The 13,159-nt window shown below is 29.3% G+C and overlaps 1 pseudogene; it reads right to left on the minus strand.

The window, feature by feature from the left end:
* Nucleotides 1-8,809: 8,809 nt before the first annotated feature.
* On the minus strand, nucleotides 8,810-10,176 carry LOC120146503 (annotated as a pseudogene).
* Between the last annotated feature and the right edge of the window lie 2,983 nt (nucleotides 10,177-13,159).

Raw genomic sequence — 13,159 nt, forward strand, 5'->3', positions numbered from 1 at the left:
CTCCTTTTTTTTTTCTATATAAACAACACCAAATGCTCTTTCAACCTTACATCTTTGCATATTTACTGCTTCTTTTGCAGTAGCAGTGTGCCATAGGGACAGCTAAGAGCAAGAAAGAAAATAGTGAAGCTAGAAAGAGGTCACATATATTCATATGGCAGGCAAAGAAAACGAGACGAGATCCCTTGGTAACAATGGCGCAGGGTGCCAACCGTGTAGATCTTTTGGTGAAAAATGCAGTCATTTGGTTAAGAAGCAGCGAGCCAAATTCTACATCCTCCGACGTTGCATAGTGATGCTCGTCTGCTGGCGTGACCTAGGCGAGCCGTAGGAAAAAGTCCAGCTTTGTTTCGATTTCATAGTCTCTCTACTTGTATAGGAGTACTACTGTAATTAAAAGAGGCAGTACTTTTGATTAGTTTTTTAGTATAATTGTAGGTGATTATCAACTTTCAGGATAAGGGAAATTTATATGGTGTCACATGATAAAAGTGTGGATCTGGTTTGAGTTTTCTTGGAATATGGTGTAATCAATGGAAATCTGGGATTTTATCAAATTCTGTGGACATCACATAGGTGAGTTTAGTTATGCAATATCATGTAATTAGCTACCACTAATTTTTCCTGGTTAAATTGGCAGTTTCCTACTGATTTTTACACTGGAATTTCTTCACTCTTTCTTTAATTGACAATTTGTGTCTGTATTGAGAGGTGATAGGTAGCTGTGAACTTGTTCCTGGGGTTTTACTGATCTGTTATTTCCATTGATTAGCAAAAAAGTTTTTAGTTATATATAAAAGTTGCAGATTGTTCCTTTTTTCTTCGAGTTCTTCACTTGAAATCAGCATTGGTTGAAGAGAACAAGAACAAGACGACAGTTTAAATTCTACTTTCCCAGATTCCAAAATCTTTGCTTTTTTTTCAGTCATCATTAAACTAAACTCTTCTGTGTTTCTCTGTTAGTTTGATTCTATATAAATGATGTCCTCTTTAAATATAAAGCAAAACATTACGTGACGCGACGCTAATGTATATATCATTGGGATGTGCTTCCATGGAAAGAGCAGGCTCCTGTTTTACGGACAAATGTCGTCATCTTCAACCTTATCAACGTGGATTGTTTTTTATTTCATCTCAAACGCCGTTGTACCCTTATTATAACTGATGGTTTCAAGACATATTAGCTAACCATAATTTATATTTACTATTTTATTTTTGGTCACCACTAGAAATGTAGAAAAAATAGTAAAACATATTTAATATGATGAAAGGGGGCCAAGAGATGTGGGTCAATGGATTGTCGCCGACAGCTAGAATCTTTAGGGCAAATAAATAAATAATGAACTCAAAGTAAATATTTGAAATCACCAAATGTTTGGATTTAATATTTATAATTTTCAATTCGATTAAAAAGGTTTGAATTTGGGTTTTAGAAATATTATTTTTTTTAGGAGGTGTTTGGTTCAAGGATTGTGGGATTCTCATGGGATGGGAATCTCACATTCCCATGTTTGGTTGGCCGGGAATCTCATTACCAGTAATGTTTTATTACCACTAGTAGATTTTTTTGGGTATATTACCGGGAATGTCATTACCTCTCTTCCCTTAGGTATTGTAATATTACTGGCGTTTTGGACTAAAATGCCCTTAAATTTTTTTTTTCAAAAATATTATTCTTCTGTCATTGAATAATAAAAATTTTACGAATGTTAAATTACAAATTTATCCTTAAATTATTTTAGATTTACAAAAAAAAATCTATAATTAAAATTTTATATGAAGTTCATGGGTTAAAAAAATTTACCCTTTCATTAAGCTTTTTTTTTATATTTTTAATTTTGTAAAAAAAAATTATATAAATATTATTGAATTTAATTTTTAAAAGAAAATATAAATATTTTACAATTTGTAATATTATACAAATATATAATAAGGACAATTTGGTCAAATATACATTCAAATAATATTTTATTCCTTTAACCAAACACGGTAATCTTACATTCTTACTAAACCAACCAAACACAAAATACAATATTTTCAGTAATCCTATTCCCTGATAATCTTTTATTCAAACTGGTAATCTTACATTCCGTGAACCAAACGCACCCTAAATATTTAGATTTTAAATCTTGTAAGATGAAATCAGTTTATGTCCAAATTATTTCATAAATCGGTGAAGATTACTCGTATTCATAAACGAAATAAATATTTAGTATATTTTATTAAACTGTGATATTTTAAATTAAATTTAGATTTATATTATATAAATTCTTTAAGATATTGTATATATTTGTGTATTATTTTAGATAATTTTGTTTTTTTTAATAAATGAGACCGAAGTTAAGAGATTAACGCATCACTCGTCTATATGGAGGACCGAACATATTTCTATGTAAAATCAAAAAGAAAGTAGCTGGAGGAGATTCGATCACTTGAAGTGAGTACATAACCTGATCTAGAGTTTAGCCAAGAAGTCAGTCGTCGAGTTTGCTTCTCATAGAATTAAGAATCAACAAAACACTTTATTAACCATAACTGCAATTGATCTGATCAAGGAGAATGGGCTGTCATCCTATGAAGGGAGAGTAAGACTGAACATCGACATTGTCGATTTGTACCACAACTTGCTCGAAACCATGCGACCATTGGATTAAATAGTATATTTTATGTAATCTGTCAATTTTAAAAGTAGGATTTAAGATTTGAAATTCATGATTTAAGCTTTACAAGGTAAGGGTTTAGATTTTTTAGACTTAGAATTAAAATAGACATGTTACATAATTTATATATAAAATGATAATCTTTATGTTAGAATCTACTTACAGAATGTAAACTCTTCTAATTTTACATGTATTTAAAATCGTTGAATGAGTGAACATAATGAATGAGATTACTCTTTTTTCCCCAGTGAATATCTTCTAATTTTCCTATTGTTATCTCAATCGTCTTTTTCACTCGTCTAACGGTCTTAAATTTATGTGAAACTAAAAAAATTTATATTTTGTTATAGGATCCTATCTCATATGTAAAATTAAATTTAAAGATATTTTTATCTTTTAAGCATATCATATAAAAATAATTTGAACCTTGAGGAAAGCAGCTCTAGAAAGATGTTTCTTTCCTTCCACACCCTAGGTAATCTAATACAACAATGTAATATAAAAGGGTTGCAGTGGGTGCCCCCCCCCCCCCTCGTGCGGCCCTCTCATTAACTTCTTTCCCTTTATATGGTTAGGATCCCACTTTCCCTTCCGTTTATAGTCCGATTTGTTGTCATCAAATTCATTATCATCACCCTAATTTCACACCGACATTATCATATCTATGCTTTCATCTCCATTACCCACTGACGTTTGGCAATTAATATTAGATTCTCATAATGATAGGAAAATATTTCCAATATCTTATTCAATCATTTTATCTCTAACTTTTTGGACCATTTCAATCCGTCATATTTCATTATGAAGCAAAATATTGTTGATTCAATGAAAATTGTTAATTGTCTTAAGACTGATCAATACTTATTGTTGATATGATAAATTATATTTCCAAGTGAAGATGTGGCACGTGTCAATATGCATAAGTGCTAACATAATGATGCCACATGTATATAAGTAATTACATGATACTGTCACTGAATACAGTGATGATATGCCACATATCAAATCATCATTTTAGAAATATGAAACTTATCACTTCAATAAGCATTAATTATTAGTGAACTAATAATTTTTATCCAATAAAAAATGTTTTATTTCTATTTAGTCACGAATTAGGTAATATTGTGGCAATTTTAAAGTACATCACAAGTAATTTGTCACTAATAGTGTTTAATTGTAACCAAAGTAAGTTGTCATTAATAATGCTCGAATTGACACAAACTTTTTTTTTCGCGGGATAAATTATAATATTGACAACATAGTAGTAGTCACTACTATTATTCATAACTGTGATGAAACATTTTTACTAGTCTTAGTTATTGATTTGTTACGATAATTATTTTTGTCACTATTAAAGTGAATAATGTACGCTATTTTTATTTGGTCATTATAACTTTGATAGTGTCTTTGATATACAATTGATTTAGTTTTTTCTTGAAAAGAATTGATTAGTTTTTATATGTAATTTATGATCTTTATTGAGATATATATGAATTTTACTAGCACTAGATAATTATTAGTATTTTGTTTTTCAATTTAGGACTTCCACCATAGGGGTTAATACATTGTCAAATATTTTTATTTTATTAAATACAATTTAAGTACATTTTGTATTATTTTAGATTTAAAACTTAATATTTATTTTATGTTATATTTTAAAACCAACCTAATTATTTTTATGTTTTTCTTCCACGAACATATTTTATATGAGAAATTATTAAAAAATTAATTAAATTATTGTAATAATAATTAATCTTATAATCAATATATTTTCATAAAATAAATAAAATTAATTCCAACAATAGTTTAACCTAAATATTATTTTTTATCAAAAACAAATATTTATTTCTTAGCATAATGATTAGATATTGCACTATTACCCTAAAGGTCCTAAGTTCAATCATTTTAAAAGCCATGTATTGTTATTAATTTATCAAAAAAATAACATGTGAAATTAATAATCAGTTGGTCTAAACGAGATGACACTATATACTTAAGCAAATGTCACATCACATATCTTTAACATACTTAAGCAAAATGTCACATCACATATCTTTAACATACTTAAGCAAATGTCACATCACATATCTTTAACGAATAAATAATTGACAATGGATTCTATACAGTTCCTAAAAAATGAATGTATCGACTAAAAATATAATATCTATGGGTTTCATAATGAAATTTTAATTAATCAGTTTAATTATGTACTTGTGATAAAATATCAGTCACTAATAAAGATAATATTAGTGTTTAAGTTTTCGTCACTACTATTAATCTTTTTGTATAAAAAGATTAATCATAAAAACATAAGTAATTGTGATAAAGTTCATTAAAATCATCAATAATATAATAGTGATGAATTATTAATGATTAAAATTGTCACTTTAATATTCATCGATTAAATTTGATACTTTTAATGATTATTTTTAATGTCATTAAAAATGCAATTTCTTGTAGTGTGTGAATGTGACGGCAGTCAAAGTTGTGTGCATGGGGGATATGGTTTTGGATATAGGATTGGCCGGTCACTATTCTCCATAGCAAAACAGACCAAAAGCTTGAAAAGTTGGGAATTGGATATGGGGCACTCGTATGACCATTAAACAAGCAGAGACAAGCAACACGTGCATATCTGACAACGTTGAAATATAGGGGGCATTATTATACAACTTTAGAGCCAATTCAATGGAATCAATTATATATCTCTCACCAGCATTCAACGATGTTGTTTCTGATCACTCCTCCCCTTTTCAAGTGGACATGCACGTGTGGCTAACACCAAATAGTTGAAAGGGAATCGATGAACCACAAATAAACCTTGCTTTTATCTGATCGTCAGATGAAGAGAATTTTGATTCTTTCACCAGTCCTGAATTCTCTGATCCTTTCTTCCATTTGATGACAATAACAATGATGAATTACTACGAGGCTAATCACCATTGGCATTTTCCCACGTGGGGTTTGTTTATTACATATATGGACGTGCTTCTCCTTCATCAATCAAATCACCCCATACGAAATGGTGATTAAAACTAGACGACCAAAAAGAAGAAAAAAAACGTGTAAAGAAGTGACATTTATTGAGGTTACGATTCATGGAAGAGTGTGAACAGATGGAAGAAGAAAGTCCAATTTAACTGCTAACAAATCAATGCAATCAAGTGTTTTTTTTTTCCGCGAGTTTTAAGTAATTTTAGGATAGTTATGTTATGCAAATTTAAGACGATTTTAATTTAAAATATTATTATATTTAATTTAAAAAGTTATATAAAAATTATAATATTTTTAGTTGTAATCGTAAAATTACGTTGCAAGAAATTGAATGTTTATAATCGAAAAATTTGTAAAAAAAAATTTATTTTTAGTTGTAACATAAAATATTACGTGATTTTTAAAGTATAATGTAAAAAAATTGTAAAAAAAACTTTAATTTTTAGTTGTAACATAAAACATTAATTTTATCATACTTTAAAATATCATTATACATTATATAAAATTTTTAGTTGAATTAAAATCCGTAATTATATAATGTATAATGATATTTTAAAGTATGATAAAATTAAGTGATCAATATGTTATATGTGTCATAGATATTAAAATGTTTTGGAATTGAAGTGTAAATATTATGAGTTGTATTTATAATTTGATCATAAGTAAAATTATAAATATATAAAAGACTGACATAATATTTAGTCTATATAAAGAGGATGTAATTTTTCAAAAATAGATTAAGTTGTATTATTCTTATCCCGTTAAAAAAATACTAATAAATGTAATGGACAACTAGTCACTAACAGATTACTAACATTACAAGTTAAATATATTCCCCGAAAGGTATTGCATTTGCATTTGAGCCTTTAATTTATCAAAAGGGAAGAGAGCGTTTGCAAGGGTGTTTAAGTGTTCAACGTTAAATATTCGAGAGTTTTTCAAATAACTACTACCTTATAATCATCCCAAGACAAAATAAAAAAATTGATCATTCTCAATAGATAGACCCTTATCTTTTTTTTCAACCCTTTCTATGTTACCTTAGTAAACTTAAGATTAGGGATTAGCTTTCAATCGAGTCGAATGTAGTCAAAAGAATTTGAGTTATTCGAGTTGATGAGTCTTATTTTATAACTCAAACTTGATTTGAAAAAAAAAATCGTGTAAAATTGAGTTTATAAATTTCAGTCATTTTCGAGTTTATATTTAAACTTAATTGTAATATAATATTATGATACTATTTAATTCAATTTAAATGGTTTTTTTATAACCATATACAATACATATATTTCTTCATTTTTTCATATTGATATACATATATCATACAGAGTCAAGTACTTGAAAACAAATCCAAAATACTAAAAATTCGAGTAACTATTTGAATTGTATTTTACAACTCAATTTGAACTTGAAATCTTTTCGAGTCGAGTCGAGTTTATGAAATTTCAACTCGAAGTCAATTCGAATCGAGTCTTTTCGAGTCGAAAATTCAATTTTTTTTAGTCGAGTTTTGCTCACCCCTATTCAGTAGTGACAACTAAAACTAGGTGAAATAAGGGTCAATGCATGGAATTAAACATCGAACTAGTTATGAGTATTGTCATTTAACATGGAAGGGGCTATGTACTTGATCAATATAAATCATCTCAAGCAAAAATATATCAACTAAAGTTGTTCATCTAGCAAAACAAACAAGTTAAAGGAAGAAAATCATCATATAAGAACATTTGATATTGGAATATTTTCAAAACAGGGTGTTACATACTTGTACCTGATGGTCAAATGTCATGTCTTTAAAAAAAATATTGCTACTTACCGAATTGTCTACATCCATTTTGGTTGTTATGCCTACACGAAAAGACTTCTTTTTGGATAGTATCTATTTGCTTATAGGTAGAACTCCTCTTATGTTATGCAACAGTATTTTTCTAACAATTTAGAACCAATTTCACTCGGATTGATATAATCCCGGAAGTAGACATTATCCCTTAGGATGTGTTTGGTTGGGGGAATGTGAGATTCCCATGGGAATGTAATCCACATTCTCCCGTTTGGTTGGCCGGGAATGTCATTCCCGGTAATCTTACATTATCAATAGTAGATTTTTTAGGGTATATTACCGGGAATGTCATTACCTCCCTTTCCTTAGGTATTGTTGGATTACCGGCATTTTTGACAAAAATACCCTTAAATTTTTTTTTCTTTCAAAAATATACTTATTCTGTCATTGAATAATAAAAATTCTACGAAGGTTAAATTACAAATTTATCCTTAAACTATTTTATATTACAAAAAAATCTATAATTAAAATTTTATATAAAGTTCATGGATTAAAATAAAATTTTACCCTTTCATTAAACCTTTTTATATTTTTCATTTTGTAAAAAAATATATAAATTTTATGAATTTAATTTTTTTTAAAGAAAATATATAACTATTTTCCAACTTGTTAAAAAAACAAATATATAATAACGACAATTTGATCAAATATACATTTCAATAGTCTTTTATTTCTTGAACCAAATACGGTAATTTATATTCTTGCTAAACCAGCCAACCACGAAATACAACATTCCCATTAATCCTATTCTCTGGTAATCTTTTATTCCCACTGGTAATCTTACATTCCCACTGATAATCTTACATTCCGTGAACCAAACGCACCGTTAAGGCTAACACAACATCCAAACTTCGTACACCTGAAGTGAGGAGGTGGAACCTGTTGTATTACTCTTTGTGACAAGAACTTTTCAAGAAGAGAAAAAGAACCATCAAAATTGTGTGTACCAGTTAGGGTAACCCACTACCAATTAAGCCTTCACTATTTGCATTACTTACATGGAAGACACAAAGAAGTTCATCCACGGAACAAACCAAGAAAGGGCTATAAGATTTGTATCACCGCATCAGATAATTCTATTTTTACACTGTGGAATGCTTAGTAGATTGATTTCATCACTGCAAAATATAATGATTCACTGTATTTCATTGTATTCTTGAGGTTTATATGCCCGAAGTTCTTTTCCAGGGGGAGATGTGGAAATATTGAAAGAAATCAAATCTGCTCATCAGAAAGGTTGACAAAAGATCTAGTTTTTACTCGAAATATTTAACATCCATCAAAATACGAAGGGGTAGAATAGAACAACATAATGAGTTGGGAAGGAGGGACAAGCGATAAAGATAGACAAATTTTTCAGTAGGTGAAGTAAATTTGAGCAAACTACTTATCAAGAGCAAAACACAAAGAAGAACCAAGGAAAGTAGACAGGCCAGTTGTAGTAGTACGAGTCCCTGAGATCCTTGTCCATGTACTCATTCCACTGAAAAGACATTCAAAATAGAAGTATTAGGGTATCTGGAATGACTTCGCATGATAATTTTAAGAAAGTTTGTCCATGGATGATAACAGATAACAAACCTTGAACTTGTATGGTTGATTCTTTGCCTTTGTTTTCTTCCAATGGTAGTGTTCGAATATCATTGCTCTGTCATGCCAAATGCAAATTGACATATCCCGAAATATTAAATCAAATGAAAACCTGGACATGCGAATTCGGAACCTATGAATAAAATGAACAGCAGAACACATATGAAATGCACTATATAAACACAATAAGAGAGACCAACAAGTTTCTTCAGAGATTAAACATCAAATATCCATGTTGGCTAAGACTAACAACAATATAAGCAAGTTACTTAACAAAAACCGAATCATTTGCATCCATATAAGGATGCTTGATGAAATGGGTCTGGACTCTGGTAAAGCTACATAATGAACAAATTAAATGTGTCCGGCATTCGGGAACGAACTTTTTGAAAAAACCGTCAATAAACAAAACTCGTCCAACTCCATTTGGTCAGAAAATGGCTATAAATTCCAAAAGAGAAAGCAATTTGTACAAAGGCAACTTGCTAAAATGAAGCTGCCAAGTGCCAACAAAGCTGTAAAGGTCTTCCACAACTAGAAGCTTTTCATTTCGAAACCTGCTCAAAAACTGGGAAATTGAAATATCGAAATTCAAAAAGGGAAGAAATACAACAATCCAACCCCGCAGAACCATGTCCATCCCAATCAAACAACAACATAAGATGAATGAAAACAATGAATTATATATGTCTTGAATAATCGATAAATACACTCAAGATAACGTAGATACTAAACATAAAGGGAAAAAAATCCCAAACGGCTAAAGCAAGTGAATTTGAACTATATTTCATTAACTTCAAAGGGCAACCTAATTCACATAAATTAAATGCAAGGTTCCATCAAACTAAAAAACCAGAACTCGCTGATGAAATTTCAAACAAACATAAAAGAATAAAAAAAACAAATGAGTTTAAGAGAGAAAAGGTTTGAACCAAAATTACTTGAATTGGTTTGAGAGCTGCCACATGTAAGGGTTGAACCAAGTGAGTACAGAGAAAGCAGCCGACCCTATCTATATATTCACGAACCGGTCCGCGTTAGCATGGGGCACTCCCGGGTCACCTCTGTATGCGTTCCAAAGTACTTCTCCATTTCCAAAGCTTCACTCTTTTCTTCACCTCTCTCACAACCACAAGCCAAGCTCTTATCTTTTCCAGGTTTGGGATGAAATGCATCATTTGCTAAAATATGGGTAATATTGTTTTGGGCCATTCTTCTAGGCCCTTAAAGAAAGAAAGCGAATAGAATGTAAACCATAAATAAAAAAATTCGTGCGTTTGGTTCACGGAATGTAAGATTACTAGTTGAAATGTAAGATCATCAGGGAATAAGATTACTGTGAATGTTGTATTTTGTGTTTGGTTGGTAAAATATTTAAATTCATAAAATTTATTTTTTTACAAAATTGAAAATATAAAATGTTTAATGAAAAGGTAAAATTTTATTTTAACCCCTGAACTTCATATAAATTTTAATTATAGATTTTTTTTGTAAATCTAAAATAGTTTAAGGATAAATTTGTAATTTAACATTCGTAGATTTTTTATTATTCAATGACAAAAGAATGATATTTTTGAAGAAAAAAAAATTAAGGGCGTTTTAGTCTAAAACGCCGATAATCCAACAATACCTAAGGAAAGGGAGTTACTGACATTCCCGATAATATACTCCAAAAAATCTACTATTAGTAATAAAACATAATCGGGAATGAGATTCCCGGCCAACCAAACATGGGAATGTGAATTCCATTCCTATGAAATCCCACATTCCTTGATCCAAACACCACCTTAAAATATATGGCAATTAAAACTTTTGGGTAAACTACACCAACTACCACTTAATTATTAGAGGGTTGCAATCTGACCATTAATATTTTAATTTTATCAATCTAACCACTAAACTATTTAAATTAGGTTAATCAAACCACCCGTTGTTAACAATTGACGAAATAACTTATATGACAGTTAACAAAACTACTACAATTACATATTTAATCCTTGGGCCACTACTCTTAAAATCTGTCATTATTAAAAAATGAATAAAGATAAATATTTACTTAAACCTTTAAATTTTAATTTATTTTAATTTTATTTACATTATTCCTCTTAAATTGATATCCTGATTTCATTCTGAAATTCAAACATCATAACAGTTTCATACAGACAAAATCTTCGAGTTCTTAACGTTATTTGCAATGCTTGTCCAAGAACTTACAATTTTTGTATAGTGTAGACAGTCAACTTGAAATCACTCTCTAGAGACATAAGTTAATTCGAAACTTTATTATTGTATCAGATGATCTGATGCAATAAATTCAGATGATATGTTTTTGCATTTTTGGTGCTTAATTTGGAAGAAGGTAATAGTCATGTCACAAATAGTATTAAAATGATTTTCTAATTATTTAATTTTATGTTTAGGGTATGTATAATAGACAATCGTGATGATAATATGTGATGGAAATATTACGAAATTATGTAAGAAAAAATGTCTTATTTTAGAGAATTAAGAACAATAATTTTACATCGAAAAAGAAAAAAAAAAGGTATTGAAAAATAAAAATGATGCAATTGTACATATTATCATATATGTCTTTTGATAATAGAATAATAACCTCGTAACACATGCATCTAACATAGAAATGATTATAGATATGAGAATTTCTCTACTTGCTCGCCCAACCTAATCGATATAGTGAAAGTTTATCTCAATCTTATTAGGAATACTTAATGAGTAAAGCAGTTCGTGATCTGTTCGAATTTGACTCAGTCAAAATTCGATCAATATTTTGACTCGGGTTGACTCAACTCAAATTCAAGCTCAATTTGAGACCTTAACGAGTTGAGTTGAGCAATGTCCAACTCAACCCAATAAGTTTGCGATTAGTTCATTAATTTTTTAATATTTTTTTAATAATTACCTTAAAAATTATATCATTTTAAAAAAATCTAAATAATAATTACTAATTTAAGGTATTAAGAAAGATAGCAAACTACTAATTAATAATTAATACTAATTTATTAATTTTCTAATAAAAAACAAGAAAATACTAAATTATTAATTTATTACGACCAAAAATCAAACCCTATACAATATAAGTAGATTTTTGTTTTTTTTTTGTTCATTTTTGTTTATATTAAGCTTTATATAATATTAGTAGATTTTACTTATAGTTAAAAAAGAATGCAAGTACTTATAGTTAAAAAAGAATGTAAGAATTTTACTGAGCTTCACGAGTAACGAGTCAAGCAAAAGTTTATTTTAACGAGCACAAGTCAAGTAAAATTTTAACTTACTTAGTGAGAAACAATTTTTTTAATGAATACAACCTAACTCGCCAGTGGCAGATCTAGAAATATTTTCAAGATAGGCACATATTAATAACAAAAAAAATTTCGTATGGGGTAAGCACAAATAAAATTCTAGGGAGGACACCTTCAGTAAAATTAATTACTAACATAAAGAAATTCATCTTTCAGGGTGGGCACGTGTCCATCCTGAACAATACATGCATCCGCCACTGCAACTCGCAATCGAATTGCCACCCTAGTATCGATCATGTTTCGACTTGTTGCAACTAATTTTATAAAATTGACACATCTTATCCCACCTCAAATCTGATTTCTTTTAATAATAATAATTAAAAAAAAACTAATCAGGTTGGATGGAGTTCCATCTATTTCAAGGTGTACTTGGAGTTGTGATATTTGGTCTGCAAATCAGTTGTCGGGAATGTATCCATATTATGGTATGAAATTTGCTAATGGAAGGAAGACAACATACAAGATGGGTGGAAGTAGTTGCCATGCTTCATGATACCAGACCACGAGAGAAAAAGATACAAAAGAATACACCAATCCCAAGAATCCATTAATTATTATGCATCTAGGATATAAGTGTGTTCAGTCCACCATTTTAGTAAGACATAACTAGAAGCACTCATCTTAATTCAACAACAAACCAACAATAATTAACCAAATATGAAATTAGAATCCAATTCTAGAACCACTTGGATTGGATATAATTGGAAATTCAAAGAATTTGCTCCATGCCCTAAGTGCAAAACAGGTTAGAA

This window comes from Hibiscus syriacus, unplaced genomic scaffold (assembly GCF_006381635.1).
Source record: "Hibiscus syriacus cultivar Baekdansim isolate YM2019G1 unplaced genomic scaffold, ASM638163v2 tig00110929_pilon, whole genome shotgun sequence".
Lineage (NCBI taxonomy): Eukaryota > Viridiplantae > Streptophyta > Magnoliopsida > Malvales > Malvaceae > Hibiscus > Hibiscus syriacus.